Here is a 14,564-nt window from a genome sequence, read left to right on the forward strand (position 1 = left end):
AGAAAAGATATTTGAGAACAAAAATCTTGTTGGGACTCTTAAGCTCTGTTAAAGAGCTTAGACTGTTTTTTGGAGGGCAATGGAGAGACTGTTAATGTATTAAGCAGGGAGAAGCATGATCTGATTTTTATTTTAGGAAGCTCATTCTGGTTACTGTAAGCAGAATAAATGATAGGAAGGGGTGGGGCAGGACCATAGACAAGAAAAGCAGCAAGGAGACATGGAAATAACATAGGGAAAAGATGATAATAGAATAAATTAGGGTTTGGAAAACAGATGAGAGGTAAATTGATCTTATAAATGTTTAAGAGATGATGTCTACTGTATTTGGCTTTTAAGTGATTGTGAGTGGCATGGAGTGGTGCGTCAAGAATAATTCCCAGTTTCCTCACTTGAACACATGGGCAGTTAGCCATGTTGCTCACTAACAGCAGACCAAAAAGACAGAACAGGTTTGCAGATAAGAAGCTAATGAGTTCATTTGTATGCAAGATGTGTTTATGGCTCTGTAAGACACAAGAACCTCTCCAATAGGCTGTTGGAGAAATGAGTGTGGAATAGTGGGGCACAAAGTAAGGCCTGGATTGACCACAGAAATTTGGGAGCATCAGCATATAGTTAGTAATTGAATCTAAGGACTAGATGAGATTGCCCAGGAGTCATGAGCAGAGAAGAAAAAGGAGGTGGCTGGAGTAGACTTAAAGGAAACCTAACATTTAATGGTCAGCTAAGAAAAGGACCAAACTTTGCCCATTGGATTTGAGAAAATAGCATTTGTTAGTGACTTGAGTGAGAGCAATTTTAACCTCCAGGTGGGAGCAATAACCATACTGCGGTGAATTAAAGATGAATGGGAGGTAGGGAATGACATTTTCTGTGATGAGAAGAGTGTAGCATTTGAAGTTAGGCATGGTTTATGCTATGAAAAACTCAGGATGTTTAAGACTGAAAAATAGGAGAAAAAACATTTATTCCATTGTAACAAGGAAGGAAGAAGGAGGGACATATTCTAATGCAAATAAGTCAGTGGTATTGGTGTAATTGGACAGCAGAAGGTTGTAGAGATTTCCCCCACTAGATGGCTTCTTTACCTTTATGAATCAGAAAGCATCATGTGTGAAAGTGAAATAGAGGTAATGGCTTTCATATTTTATGCCAAATAATGTTCTAAACACATGACATTTAATAATCACTAATTATGAAGCGATTGCTTTTGTAATGCCCATTATACAGACGAGGAAACCAAGTCACAGAAAATTGTTGAATAACTTGCTTGGGATCTCACCGCTGGTAAATGATGAGCTCAGATTTGAATCCAATCAGTCTTACCCCAGAGTCATGCCTTTAACCACTAAATTAGCCCCCTGGAGTTGAGTTTATGACTGGATTTGTGAGGACACAGATCTTTGTAGTTGTGTAGATTTTTCTCTCCCAGAGTTCTTCAGTATAGGGATAGGCACTGAGTAATAGAGAGTTCCAGATTCAGGCTTTTGACCTGCAGGTGCATGAGAAGAGGGTAAGAGGGTGAGATGAATGAAAAGAGAGTGGTCAAGGAGATGGACCAGAGGCAGTGAGTTGAGTAGGAAAGAAATACAAGCAGGAGGTGACTATGAAGAAGGACTTACAGTTTTGGAGGTCTCAGTGACATCCAAGGACAGGTACTCTGGGCATAGCGAAATGAGAGATGACAGTCAGAGGGTAAGGTCTTTGAGGACAACACCTCAGATTTGGACAAATGAGGGGATATTGCAAGTTGTAGATTTTGGCCCTATGTGGGGAAAGTTGAAGAGAATTGGAGATAAAGGTCAACTGGAGAGGAGGATTCCATAACATGAGGGTCAAGACCATTGAATTGGATGTTCAAGTGGATGTTGAAAAAATTCAAAGTCATGGTGGAATCTGGGGTCCAGCCTCACACTCTTTTGCTCTATTTGCTCCATCTCACTTTCCTGTCATCCACAGGCTTGCTTTTTGCTTTCATGGCTTATTTAAAAGGGCTAATATTAAACCGTCAGTCATAAAATTCATGCAGTAGGGCGTCAGTGATCCTGAAGAGTCTCACTTTTGGGCATTCCAAATCAGAGAGAAGAAAAGAGATCCACAGACTGTTCAGTCACAGTTTATTTTCTTTCCAAATATTTTATGCCTGCATTTATTACTTTGGCAGGGAAGAGTTCTGAATTAAGGAGGGCAGATATGAGGGTTTTGAGGTTTTTAATCACAATTTTATTACAAGCTATTTATGTTCTATCTGCCCAGATTCAGATTTTTCCACAGTGAGAATTTTACTGAGAGTACTCTTTGAAGATGGTCTTGTATCCACCAGTCTAGCATTTATTATTTACTTAAAAGTCTATAGCATTAGGTAAATCCCTCTCAAAAAGTTCTGATGGCTTGCCTTCCCACAGGCTCTAACTCTGTGCCTTCTCTGGCATGGAGGAAAAGGGACTTGCTCTATCAAACCTTAGTTCTTTTGGGATTATGGTCAACTGCTTGAGAAATGTCTAATATCCTTGGAGAAACGTCAGTTCAGTCAGCCTAAATGAAAGGGATTAGTAAATTATTTTCTGTAGCGCTGGCACTGCTGGTGCTTTGCCTTGTTCCTTCACACCCTCCCTTTATAGACTTATGTAAGAATCCATACAGACCACAGGTGGACTAACAAGCCCAAAGGGGACTGGCAAGCCTCTGGAGCCACACAGGCAAAGCTGCCAGGAACCAGCTGACGAACAGGATGCACATGTGCTCCAGAGACAGGAACCATAAGGTAAGAGTGAAGGAGGCAAGTGTCACTTATCGCTTTGAGCCAAGATGTCTACTCAGTGGACCCAAGGCAAATTAGGAGGGTCCAAGTCCTTGCAATCCATGACCAGTCTTTGGCATCCTCACATCTCCTCATCATAGAATATCATCACTCCCCAAAAGGCTGATTAGGGTGATGAGTTTTCAACAGCTCAGTGCTCCTTTTCCACCTGGAACTGTGACTCTTTGAAAGAAAGTCACAACTATTCTATCAGCAGCTATCTTTATGATATGGAATATGTTCTTCCTTCAACTTTTTAAAATTTCCCATATCTTCTATAATGGCATGCAAATTTCAAAAGAATATTCATCTTATTTAAATTTTGTTTCCTTTACCTTAAAACTAAATTCCTTTATTATTTTATCTCTAAAGAAGGGCAGACTTAAAAATCCTACTAGCAGCTCCTAACTCAAAATTTCGGGTCAAAGGAGGCAGAATTCAGAGTTTCTGTGGTGGGTTCTCTTTTTAGATGTAGTATCCCTATGGAGGAGACCCTCAGTGGGTGCTAAGATGTTCCAGCACAGGAGAAAAGTGTGATAGCCCACATGTCATCAGCACTATCAGCATTTTTTAAGAAAATAATTATACAGGATTATTTGAAATATTATAGACATCTTGCCTTTTAAAAAAGGTAAAAAGTTATACATTTAAACCAAACTAAATTAAATCCTTCTCCCACCTCCACCTCCACCCAAGTTCTTTTCACTCACTGGTTAACAATGCCCACTCCCACTTATGAGAAACCAGATAAAATTCAGAGCAGCCCCTCACCACAGAAACATTTCAGAGCCAGCCTCCACTTTGTCAGTTTATGCCATTTGTTCATATAAGACTTGATCATTGTAGCTGCTTCTGTGTAAAGGAAACATTTTTATCTTCACATCGTGTTGATCCAAAGGGGCTAAAAACAAACTTTAAATGGTCAAATATTTAGAGTAAAATAAAATGCTCTCATTCAAAATGAATTCAAACTTCTTATACCTAAAGTACTCTGAATGTGATTCACTTTCAATTCTGACTTAAGGGTACACCACCTGACCCCACCCTACCTTGCATCCTGGGAAGGGGTGCAAGGTGAAACAGCAGGTGTGCCAGTTTGAAGCTGTTATCTACCCCAGAAAAGCCAAGTCCTTTTCCTTGATTCAGTCCTGTGGGGGAAGCCATTTCTTTTAATCCTGATTCAATATTGTGGAGTGGGAACTTTGATAGGATTGCTTCCATGGAGAGGTGATGTGCCCAGTTGTGGGTGTGACCTTGTGATTAGATGCAGATGTAACTCCACCCATTCGAGGTGGGTCTTGATTAGTTTGTTGGGGTCCTTTAGAAGAGGGAAATTTTGGAGAAAGCTCAGAGCCAACAGAGATGTAGATGCATGGAGAACAGTTGTTTTAGAGCTGACAGAGACACAGACATTTGGAGATGGTTGGAGGGCCGACAGGGAGCAGACACCTAGACAAAGATGTTTGGAGATGTAGAGCCCAGCAGATGTTGTTATGTGCCTTCCCATGAGATGCTAAGCAAGTCAGAACCCAGAGCTGTGTCCTGGAGGAGCTAAGTGAAGGTCCACAGATGCTTAGAGAGGAAACCACTGGTAACAGAAGCTGGAAGAAACAGAACTTTGGTACAAGGATCAGTGGATGCCAGCCACATGCCTTCCCATGGGACGGCCTTTTTTGAGTTGAGGTATCTTTCTCTGAATCCCTTAGTTTGGGCATTTTTATGGTCTTAAAACTGTAAACTTGCAACTTCATATATTCCCTTTTTAAAAGCCATTCCATTTTCTGGTATACTGCATTTCGGCAGCTTTATCTAACCAAAAACAGCAGGTGTGCATATTGGTTTTACAGAATGTTAAGATATGAAAACCTTGAATACATTTTGGTAGGATGAAGCCTTTTAGATAGAAATGCACCCTTTTTATTATTTTAATAGAACTTTATAATATCCTTCTTATCTCTGCACCAAAAGACAAATTTACATAAATTAAAATCTTGCTTTGTTCAATTTCAAGTTTTGGAGAGAAAGGAAAAGAGTATCTACTAATAATTTACAACTATTAGTACCTACTATGAGCCAAACACTGTGGTTATTTGGTTTAGGCTCATATCTCACTTAATTTTTTGCCAACTCCTCTGAGTTGGGAACACTGAGGTTCAGAGGCCAAGCAACTTACCCAAGGTCAAAAACTGGTTATTAGACAGATTCAAATTTAAGGTCTGTTTGCCCCAAAGTCCCCAATCCCTTTCTCCTATGAGGGTTTTTATTTCCATTAGTTCCAAAAACTAATGTAAATTCTGAATCATATGCACTTACTGCTATTTAAAAAGAAGGTAGACAATTCAAGAAAAGTGAGACCAAGAATATAATAAATTCACCATAATAGCTTTGCCAAGCATGATGACTATATATTCAATATGAAGTTCTCTCTTCAAATGCCACAAGTGATCTATTCTATTATTTAAATGTTTTAAAGCATTCTAAATTATTTCTCTTGAAGCTCAAATATCTTTTGAAAGGACCTTCTGGTATTGCTTAAAACGTTTGGGCTTTCTCCTTAAGAGTTGTAAGGATGTATATGTAAACCAAATTCATTCACATTATCCTAACTTATTCCCCAAACTCTCCATTTTACCTCATGTAAGAGTCTCAGCCAGGATTTCAAAATGGCTTTTTACAGTTTTTCATCTTTTGAGATTTAAAATTTAAATTTATGTCTTTGCTTCTCCAGCCTTCTCTTTTCCTAATTTATTTTTCACTTACTTCAAGCCATCAACATATTCCTGCCATCAGTTTTGATTTATATTGCTTAGGAACATAATCCAATCATGAATCTTCCTTGGGAATGCCAACATGGCAGGAGAAAGAGCTTGCTTTAATGATCTTTCTAGAGTAGAAAACAAAAATGGGGGAAAAAAGCCATGAAACCTCAAAAACATTGCCAAGCAGACCCTATAAACTTGTCATAATATAAGAAACTTGATTTTCTGTGAATGTAGAATTGAAAGCAATGATGCACCAGTCCATCGCACTTTGCTATTCTCTCTTTTCCATACACAGGAACTAGAATCAATCTGTTTAATTTGTAAATGAGATCCCCAACAGCCTTTCCCGCATACACCCCAGGTCCTATGTGTTTCTTCACTAAACCCAGGAACTTCACATATTACTTACTAGGAAACCATGTCTAGTCCTCTGTACTATGACTCACAGCTAAATGCACATTTTTACCCACTGAGCCACAGGGCTTTTGTTAGGGTTCTTTGTGTTGCTAGCCACAAAAACCAACTCTGGAGATTCAGCTAAAGAGGTCATTTTTTGGAAGGATATTGTAGTATCTCCTAGTCAAAACAAAGGCTCAAGTAAGGCAGGAACCAGGGATGCTCCAGAGACAGCATCTGCAAAAGTTCATAGATCTTTAAACCACATTTCATAGTTAACATGACTCAGTTTCAAAGACTCTCAGACATGGTGTTTCTTTGTTTCATGTTTAAATTCTCATAAGAGAATCTCATTGGTCCAGTTTGGGTCAAGTGACTACCCCAGTTTCCATCATCTGGCAGACTACATATAGCTCAAGAGTCAAACCTTGGAGCCTAGGATTTATGCCCCAAAAAAGGGAAAATTGATGAAGGGTAGAGGTTTATAATTGATGCAGGCTTCACGCAAATACACAGCATCATTAAATCTCCAGAGACTCTCTCGAAGGGTGGGCAGTCCAAGAGATGCCTTAAGTTTAATTTGCAAAGACTAAGTTAGCATGCTCAAAATGGCTTGTTTAAATATTGACCTCATATATGACATCAATAAAGAGAAAGCCCTCTGTGTACTTCTTTTAAGTCAGCAACCGTCAATGGTGCATCTACTACATACAAAGCAGTTTGCTCCATAAAATGAGTTCATTGAAAAGGAGGAAAAAGAAATCCCCAACCCTCAAATCAATTTTACCTAAAAGTGAACTAATGATCATTCATTCATTCATTCAACAAATATTTACTGCGTTCCTACTAAATACCAGGCATTGTTTGAGCTCTGCAAGATGGGGGTGGGGGTGGGGAAAGTGTCTGCTAGTGAACACAAGTGACAGATATCTCTACCCTAATGGAGCATTTATTGTAGAGAAACAAAGTAGTGGTTAAGAGACTGGGTCCAAATCCTAGCTCTGCCTCATGCTAGGTGAGGGGCACTTTCCCAAATCTCTCTATTGTTGTTTTCTCATTTTTTAAAATGAAAATAGGACTGTCACAGAAGTATATCCATCACATAATAAGAACTGCTATCACTGTGACACCTCATCCGGACCTTCCTGAGGGCTATACCTGAAGTTATCCTTCTCCCAACTCAACTCCAGTGAGAAGCTCTCTGAAACCAGACCAACAAAGCTGAGTGTAGGAGTTTTATTTATTTATTCATTGAATGTGTAAGGGGTTGTTGGTTCACCAGAACCAGTTGCTGAGAAGGAGTATGGGGTGCAAGATGTTTCTTAAGGATCACAGGAAAGAAGTTTCCTATGAAAGGAAGAGAGAGGTAACAGGACCAGGGAGAGGAAGTAGTTGAACTTCAACTCAGACTGAGCAAATCTTGACCAACGTGGCATGAGCTCTGAGCTGCTGTGGCCCATTGGAGTGTGCTTTGTAGGGCCAAAATGGTTGAAACTTCACACCCCCACTCCTGTCATTTTCTGGGAGATCTGGGAGATGTGGCTAGAGTATCTCGGTGTCTGCTACCAAAAGGGTAAGGTTTGAATAAGGAAAGAACAAAAACGTGATCTTAAGCTGTAGAAACCTACAGTTTAGTAAATGAGAGGAGGCTGCATGAATAACAATAAAAGAAAGAATGTGTTCTAAGGGTTACCAAGTATTGTGAGAGTTCATTTAATAGAAAGACTACTTCTGGCTGAAATGAGAATACAAAATAGCAGTGTTTAACTCTTCAGGCTAAGGCAATGTGCAAAGATGGATTGAAAAGTAAATTGATAAACTCTTGCATGATTGGTATATGACTGAATTTTATCTTTCTGACTAACTTGGCATGAGAATATCTGATAATCTATATCAATGCAACTGGAAGTGTGATCCATGGACTATTATGGTAGCAAACTGTTTATTACCAGTCCTTAACTAGATAAATATAGAGTGTAGGAGTAAACATTTAGAAGTCTTTTTAGTAATTTGACAATTTTTCTATTCTATTGGCTCTAATAAGAAAAAATGGGGGCTTATATCTTGTACATCTGGCTTTTTCCTACATAATGTTTTCCTGGTAATTCATTTGTATTGTATTTGTACAAAAGAATTGGCCTGTAATGAATTAGATTTTTTAAAAATACATGTTCTTTCACCATAAAAAGTTTAAGAAGCACAAGTCAGCACTACATGTGACTTATTTTTACTATATTTTTTAATTTTTGAAAAAAAATAACAACTTAAATTCAAATCCCTTTTGTGCTTGTGATTGTTAATTTGGAAGTTAGGCTGTATCTCATTTAAATAACAAGGCTACGCCTACAAATTGCCTGAAAAAAGAATTACTTTATGTAGGAGCCCAATTTTCTATGAGCTTTCATTTAATTATCGGAGATGTTCACATGCATATGATAGCAACTGAATGAAATGAAATCAAATAAGAATGTAAGACCTTAAAATAGCATTGGTAGATCCATCAACCAGTGAGTGGATAAATAAAATATGGTTTATTCATACAATAGAATATTATTAAGCTATAAAGAGGGATGAAGTTCTGATACAGGCAACAACATGAATGAATGTTGAAGACATCATATTGAGTGAAACAAGTCAGGTACAAAAGGACAAATATTATATGACCTCATCTGATATGAAATAATTAGAATAAGCAAATTCACAGAGTCAGAATCTAGACTATAAGTTGCCAAGAGATAGGTTGGGGGTAGGGAATAAAGAGTTATGCTTAAATTGTACAGAGTTTCTATTTGCGTTGGTCATAAGTTTTTGGTAATGTATGGTGGTGATCGTAGCATAACATTGTAAATGCAATTAACAGCGCTGAATTATATACATGAATGTGGTTTAAAGGGGGAAATTTTAGGCTGTACATATGTTACCAGAATAATTTTTTTTTAAAGCACAGGACTGTACAACACAAGCAGTAAACCCTATTATAAAGAATGGACTATAGTTAACAGTACAACTATAAAAATGTTCTTTCATTAATTATAACAAAAGTTGCACACAGGGCGGGCCACGGTGGCTCAGCAGGTAGAGTTCTCGCCTGCCATGCCAGAGACCGGGGTTCAATTCCCTGTGCCTGCCCATGCATAAATAAATAAATAAATAAATAAATAAATAAATAAATAAGTCGCACACTAATGTAAGGTGTTAGTGATGATATATGGGAATTTTGCATTTTAGGCATGATTTTTTGTAAACCTACAACTTCTCTACTAAAAAGTACATTGGTAGAGAAATAAGTTTCTGACAAGGTATTAACAATCTTCAAAATTATTTATGAAGTTTAAGCACAGAAATATCATGATTAAAAAATCCCATAGTACCCTCCAAATCAGATTTTAATAAATGAATGTATTATATATATATATATATATATAATATAATTAATGAAAGAACATTTTTATAGTTGTACTGTTAACTATAGTCCATTCTTTATAATAGGGTTTACAGCTTGTGTTGTATAGTCCTGTGCTTTAAAAAAAAATTATTCTAGTAACATATGTACAGCCTAAAATTTCCCCCTTTAAACCATATTCATGTATATAATTCAGCGCTGAGCAAAATGCACTGAGCTGAAAAGTCGCTGTTTCCATGGAGTCTGCCTCAAGAAATTTTACAATAGACCGTGGGCCTCTGAGACCTGTTTCCCTAGCTCTAATGGGAACTCCCAGCCATCATAAGTTGCTATTATTTGTTTTAATCTGGATAAAGGAAGGAAGGCACTCAAATATAGAAGAGGTATTGAATTAAAATCCTCCACCCAAACAAAATTAAATATGATGATGGGAATGCCTGGTTAAAAAAATTCCTGAAATTTTTTAAAATAAAATATTTAGGTGGTAATGTAACCATTCAAATCCTTAATGCATAACTTCTAAACAAAAAGATTTGAAGATAATAATTACTATAACAAGATATTTTTTTCAAATAACTAAATATAAACTTGAACTTTTAAAGAAACCCTAACATATTCAAATCAGATTTTAATAAATGAATGTATTATTTGTGCTGCAACAGAATCTCACCTCTATAAAAGGAGCCATCACACCTGGTTTTTATTTGTTCATTTGGGTTCTTTTTACATGAACACTCCTAACATAATATTAAGAATGGAGATATAAAGTTTGGGAGTTCTGGAAAAAGACATAAAGCCAAGAAGTTAAAAATCCCTTAATAGCTAATGAATAAGAGATTTGTTTAAGCATCCCAGTACAAATGTTGTAAGACAATAGAAAAACATAATTCAATTTATTTTTAAAACTTTTTGAAAGCATGCCTGCATTACATGAGTAACAAGCTACGGGAACCAGCTGAATTTCAGATCTAGAATCTGGGAAAGGGATCATCAGAAACTTTATTAGTGAGCATTAATGCCCAAAAAGGGAATTTGTTGTAATTTAAAATTGTGACTTGGACTAGCTAATTTGTAAAGTAAATGTTCCTCCACAGTTTCTATTGCTCAGTTTTGGAAAGAATCCCTCTGTATTATAGGTAATATAAAATAAACCAGAATTTTGGATATTTTAATAGATTGTAAGATTTGTGTTCCAGGCTATGAGTTTGTGTACTGAATTCAGAATGTAGAAAGAGAAAAAATGATAAACTAAAAATTGTGGGTCTCAAGCCTTGGTAGATAGAGATCAATATTCTAGTATTACAAGAAAGACTCTTTGAGTGTCTGTGCTAGACATTTGATAAATGATGGATAGACTCATTCCGTCATTGATGGAATAAATGTATGAACAAACTAATGAATACATGAATTAATATTACTGACAAGTAGGTCCTCACCCAGGGATAATTTCTTGATACAGCCATCTTCTGGCTTTATCTAATTTCCTTGAGAATTGAATCTTTGCTCACCAAACAATTACAATTGGGTTTTCTGGATGAAACTAGCTCCCAGAAACTGGATCTTTCCCTTAAACTAAGTCTATCTGAGAATGTAAATTAGTATGCTGACATTTTGTGTTCATATTGAACTCTTAAGAGTTTGATGAATAACAATGGATTTTCCAAGATCTGATCATTAAAAAACGAAAGGACAAAAGCTGAGTGTTGCCCTGGAATAACCAAGTTAAAACCATGAGCTCTCGTGAGTCTGAGAAATCCCTTAGTGAAACCCAGGCTGGAACAACCGCCTGAATTTGTCTACTTTGTCTAATCATAGGCTCCATCACAGGTGTAGTTCCCATACACCTGTGGAAACACACACTCAGAGAGGAGTAAATTTGTATGCAAATTTGACCTGCACACTCTTCCCTTAAAGAGATGCATTTTAAAGCCAAAACTGCTTTACTTTCCCAGGGCAGAACAAGCATACAGAAATATAACTGGCTGCTTGCCACCATTGAGAGGAGAGAGCAAACGTCTGATGAACACTTTTCCCCTATTACCCAGCTCACTCACTTCCTTTTGGATGATGGCTTATGCCTGCCATCCCTGAATATCACTTCAATCTTTGGGTAGACATCAGTAATGATTTAGGACTCAAGTGGACATTTTCTTTTTAACGAAGCAATAAAGTTATGGATCTCAAAGAGAAAGGAAAACTTAATATGCTTACCATGCTCTGCAGATTTTCAATTATCCTTATATAATTCTCTTATAAAATTGCTTAAGGCAATCTTTCATTTTAAGCATAATGGAATTACTGAAGAAAGTAGACATTTTGGATACTTACAGTTCAAGAAAATTTGCCACCCATTGATGTGTAACTCCAAGAAACTTGAAGTTATACAGTGAATGCAGGTGAATATCAGAAATGTTAACAGCAACTCCCAGTGGTACCAGGGAATAAAAATCCAAATAAATTCACAGCAGGCTGGAAGTAAGATGAAACTTAGGGATCAATTGGTCTTGGCTTCCCTAAATTGTAGTTTTCAAAACCTTAGATTGGCAGATATTATGAAATATTTTCAGATAAAAGGGTCAAGTGGAAAAATGGACTTTCGAAAGTATTGGTTAAATAAACAAACCATGTTGTTGTAGTCTGCTAGCTGCCAGAATGCAATATACCAGGCAGAATGGCTTTTAAAAAGAGGAATCTTTTGTTGTTGTTCTGTTTTGTTTGCATGGGCAGGCACCGGGAATCAAAACTGGGTCTCCGGCATGGGAGGTGAGAATTCTGCCACTGCGCCACCATCGCACTGCCCAAAAGGGGAATTTAATAAGTTGCAAGTTGACAGTTTTTGCCCATGGAAATGTCCTAGTTAAGGCAAGTCTATACAAATGTCCAAGCTAAGGCATCCAGGAAAAGATACCTAGGTTCAAGAAGGCCAGTGATGTTCAGGGGTTCTCTCTCTGCTGGAAGGGCATATAGTAAAGTCTGCTAGCATGTTCTTCTGGCTACTTGTTACATGAAGCTCCCTGGGAGCCATTTTCCTTCTTCATCTCCAAAAGTTGCTGGCTGGTGGACTCTCTGCTTCATGGTTCTGCAGCGTTCTGAAGCTTTTTCCAAAATACTTCTTCTTTTATAGGATTCCAGTAAACTAATCAAGACCCACTCGGAATGGGTGGAGACTCATCTCCACCTCAGATTTAATACCTACACTTGATTGAGTCACATCTCCATGGAGATAACCTAATTAAAGTTTCCAACATATAGTACTGAATAGGATTAGAAGAAACGGTTGTCTTTACAAAATGGAATTAGGACTAAAACACGGCTTTTCTAGGGTACATAAATCCTTTCATACCAGAACACATGCCTATTTCCTGTTACATTTCTCAGAGCCAAAAATATATTAATATAAATAGTACACCTTCACTATGGGCATATTTAAAGTAAATAGCATTCCAAGAAGGGTGTGAGGAAAACACAAACATTTCTCCAGCTCATTTGATAGGAGTCTTTCTTCATGGGACATCTATGAACATTTCATGGAATAGACATTGGGAAATGCTGACATGGTTTCGTTTTCTGATTTTAAAAGTGAATAGACTCACCTGCCATGCCAGAGACCCGGGTTTGATTCCCGGTGCCTGCCCACGCAGGAAAAAAAAAAGCAAAAAAACAACAACAAAAAAAGTGAATAGAGATTTTGCAAGAGGCATCTGTGCAAAATGACAATACAGGCTAGTGGGGTAACTAACAATAAAATCAGAATTTCCTTCTCTATGTATACTTTAATTAGGAAATGTTAGAAGAATGAGGGGGAAGTATATGGTACTATGAGATGAACTATACCTATAATGGCAAAAGCCGTTAGGAATCAGATAATCTACTGTCATTTTAAATTTTAGTGCAAAAAATTTTAAACACTGGGATAATAATTTATCAACAATACAGAATCAGAGATACAGTAGGCAAACAAAGTATTACTGCTCTATTACTTGTATTCTACTACTGATGAGATATCATATTGAATTAATCTTCACAACCACTCATGAGATAAAGAATTTCATATGATTGTAAGAAACAAAAAAACTCAGTAAACAATGATTTAAGAAGAAGGGGTTTATTATCATCATGTCACCCACCTGGAGGTAGGCAGTGGGGACAGCCACTGGAGGAAGTCCCCAAGGCTTTGGGCTCTTGCTGTCTTCACATTCTACAGCCTCAGTGGATGGCTCTCATCTACACAGTCTCAGTATTGCCATTAGAGGTCTAAGTATTTCAGCTAAAAGCCAGTATTGAAGCAAGAAGGAATCAAAGGTCCATTCCAGCTAAGTCAGCTTATCTCTCCTAGAAGCCCCAGCAAGTAGACTTCTGCTTATATCTAGTTGGCCAAAACCATTCCATAACCATCCCTTCAAGGAACCCTAAGAAACTAAGCTGCTTTTTCCTTTTACAGCTAAGGATATGTTTGCCCAGAACAGAATGTGGATAATATTAGTAAAGAAAAAGGACAAAGGGCTAGGGAACCAGCTCTACTCATACAGGTGTTATTACTTCTATTTTCATGTGATGCTTCAGGAGGTTAAAATCATTTGGCCAATGTCACATTGCTAATAGACTGAGTCAGAGGAGGAAGCCAGATCTGTATGGGGGTCTCAAAATCCATGCTGTTTCTCTGGGCTAGGACCTGAGATAACCAAGGAACAACCTTCAAAGAGTACCCTTGTAAAAGACCTAGGAAATCTGTAGATCTGTCTCATAAAAAGAAAGAAAAGCAGATGCCTAAAGTACTTGTTTGCTCAATTTATGCATGCAATAATATAAACTCTAAGTTGGCCAATAAGCATCATCTGTCTGGTACACTATTAAAATCAATGCTGTTTGAGCTATGAGAATGCATTTTTCTCAAAGTCTTTTGGTCTCTCTGACATTTTCATGAAGACTCCTTTCTCTAATCCTTTGATATTCCTCTCCCTCACCTCCCTCTCCAGCAGCACCACCCCATTTAAAACCTACAACCTCACCCTCCCCATGAACTTCTTTTTCCATGCATACTTCACTATACTGGGAATTTTCCAGACTAATTTCTCCTCATAGAGTCCAAGAGAAAATAAAGAGGAGATGCAAAAATGACTCTCCGTCCTAGCTGTGGAAAGCTTTGGGTTGCTAGGAAACCAATAGTAAGTGATAACCATCCCTCACTAAATGAGGGCAG

This window comes from Tamandua tetradactyla, chromosome 3 (assembly GCF_023851605.1).
Source record: "Tamandua tetradactyla isolate mTamTet1 chromosome 3, mTamTet1.pri, whole genome shotgun sequence".
Lineage (NCBI taxonomy): Eukaryota > Metazoa > Chordata > Mammalia > Pilosa > Myrmecophagidae > Tamandua > Tamandua tetradactyla.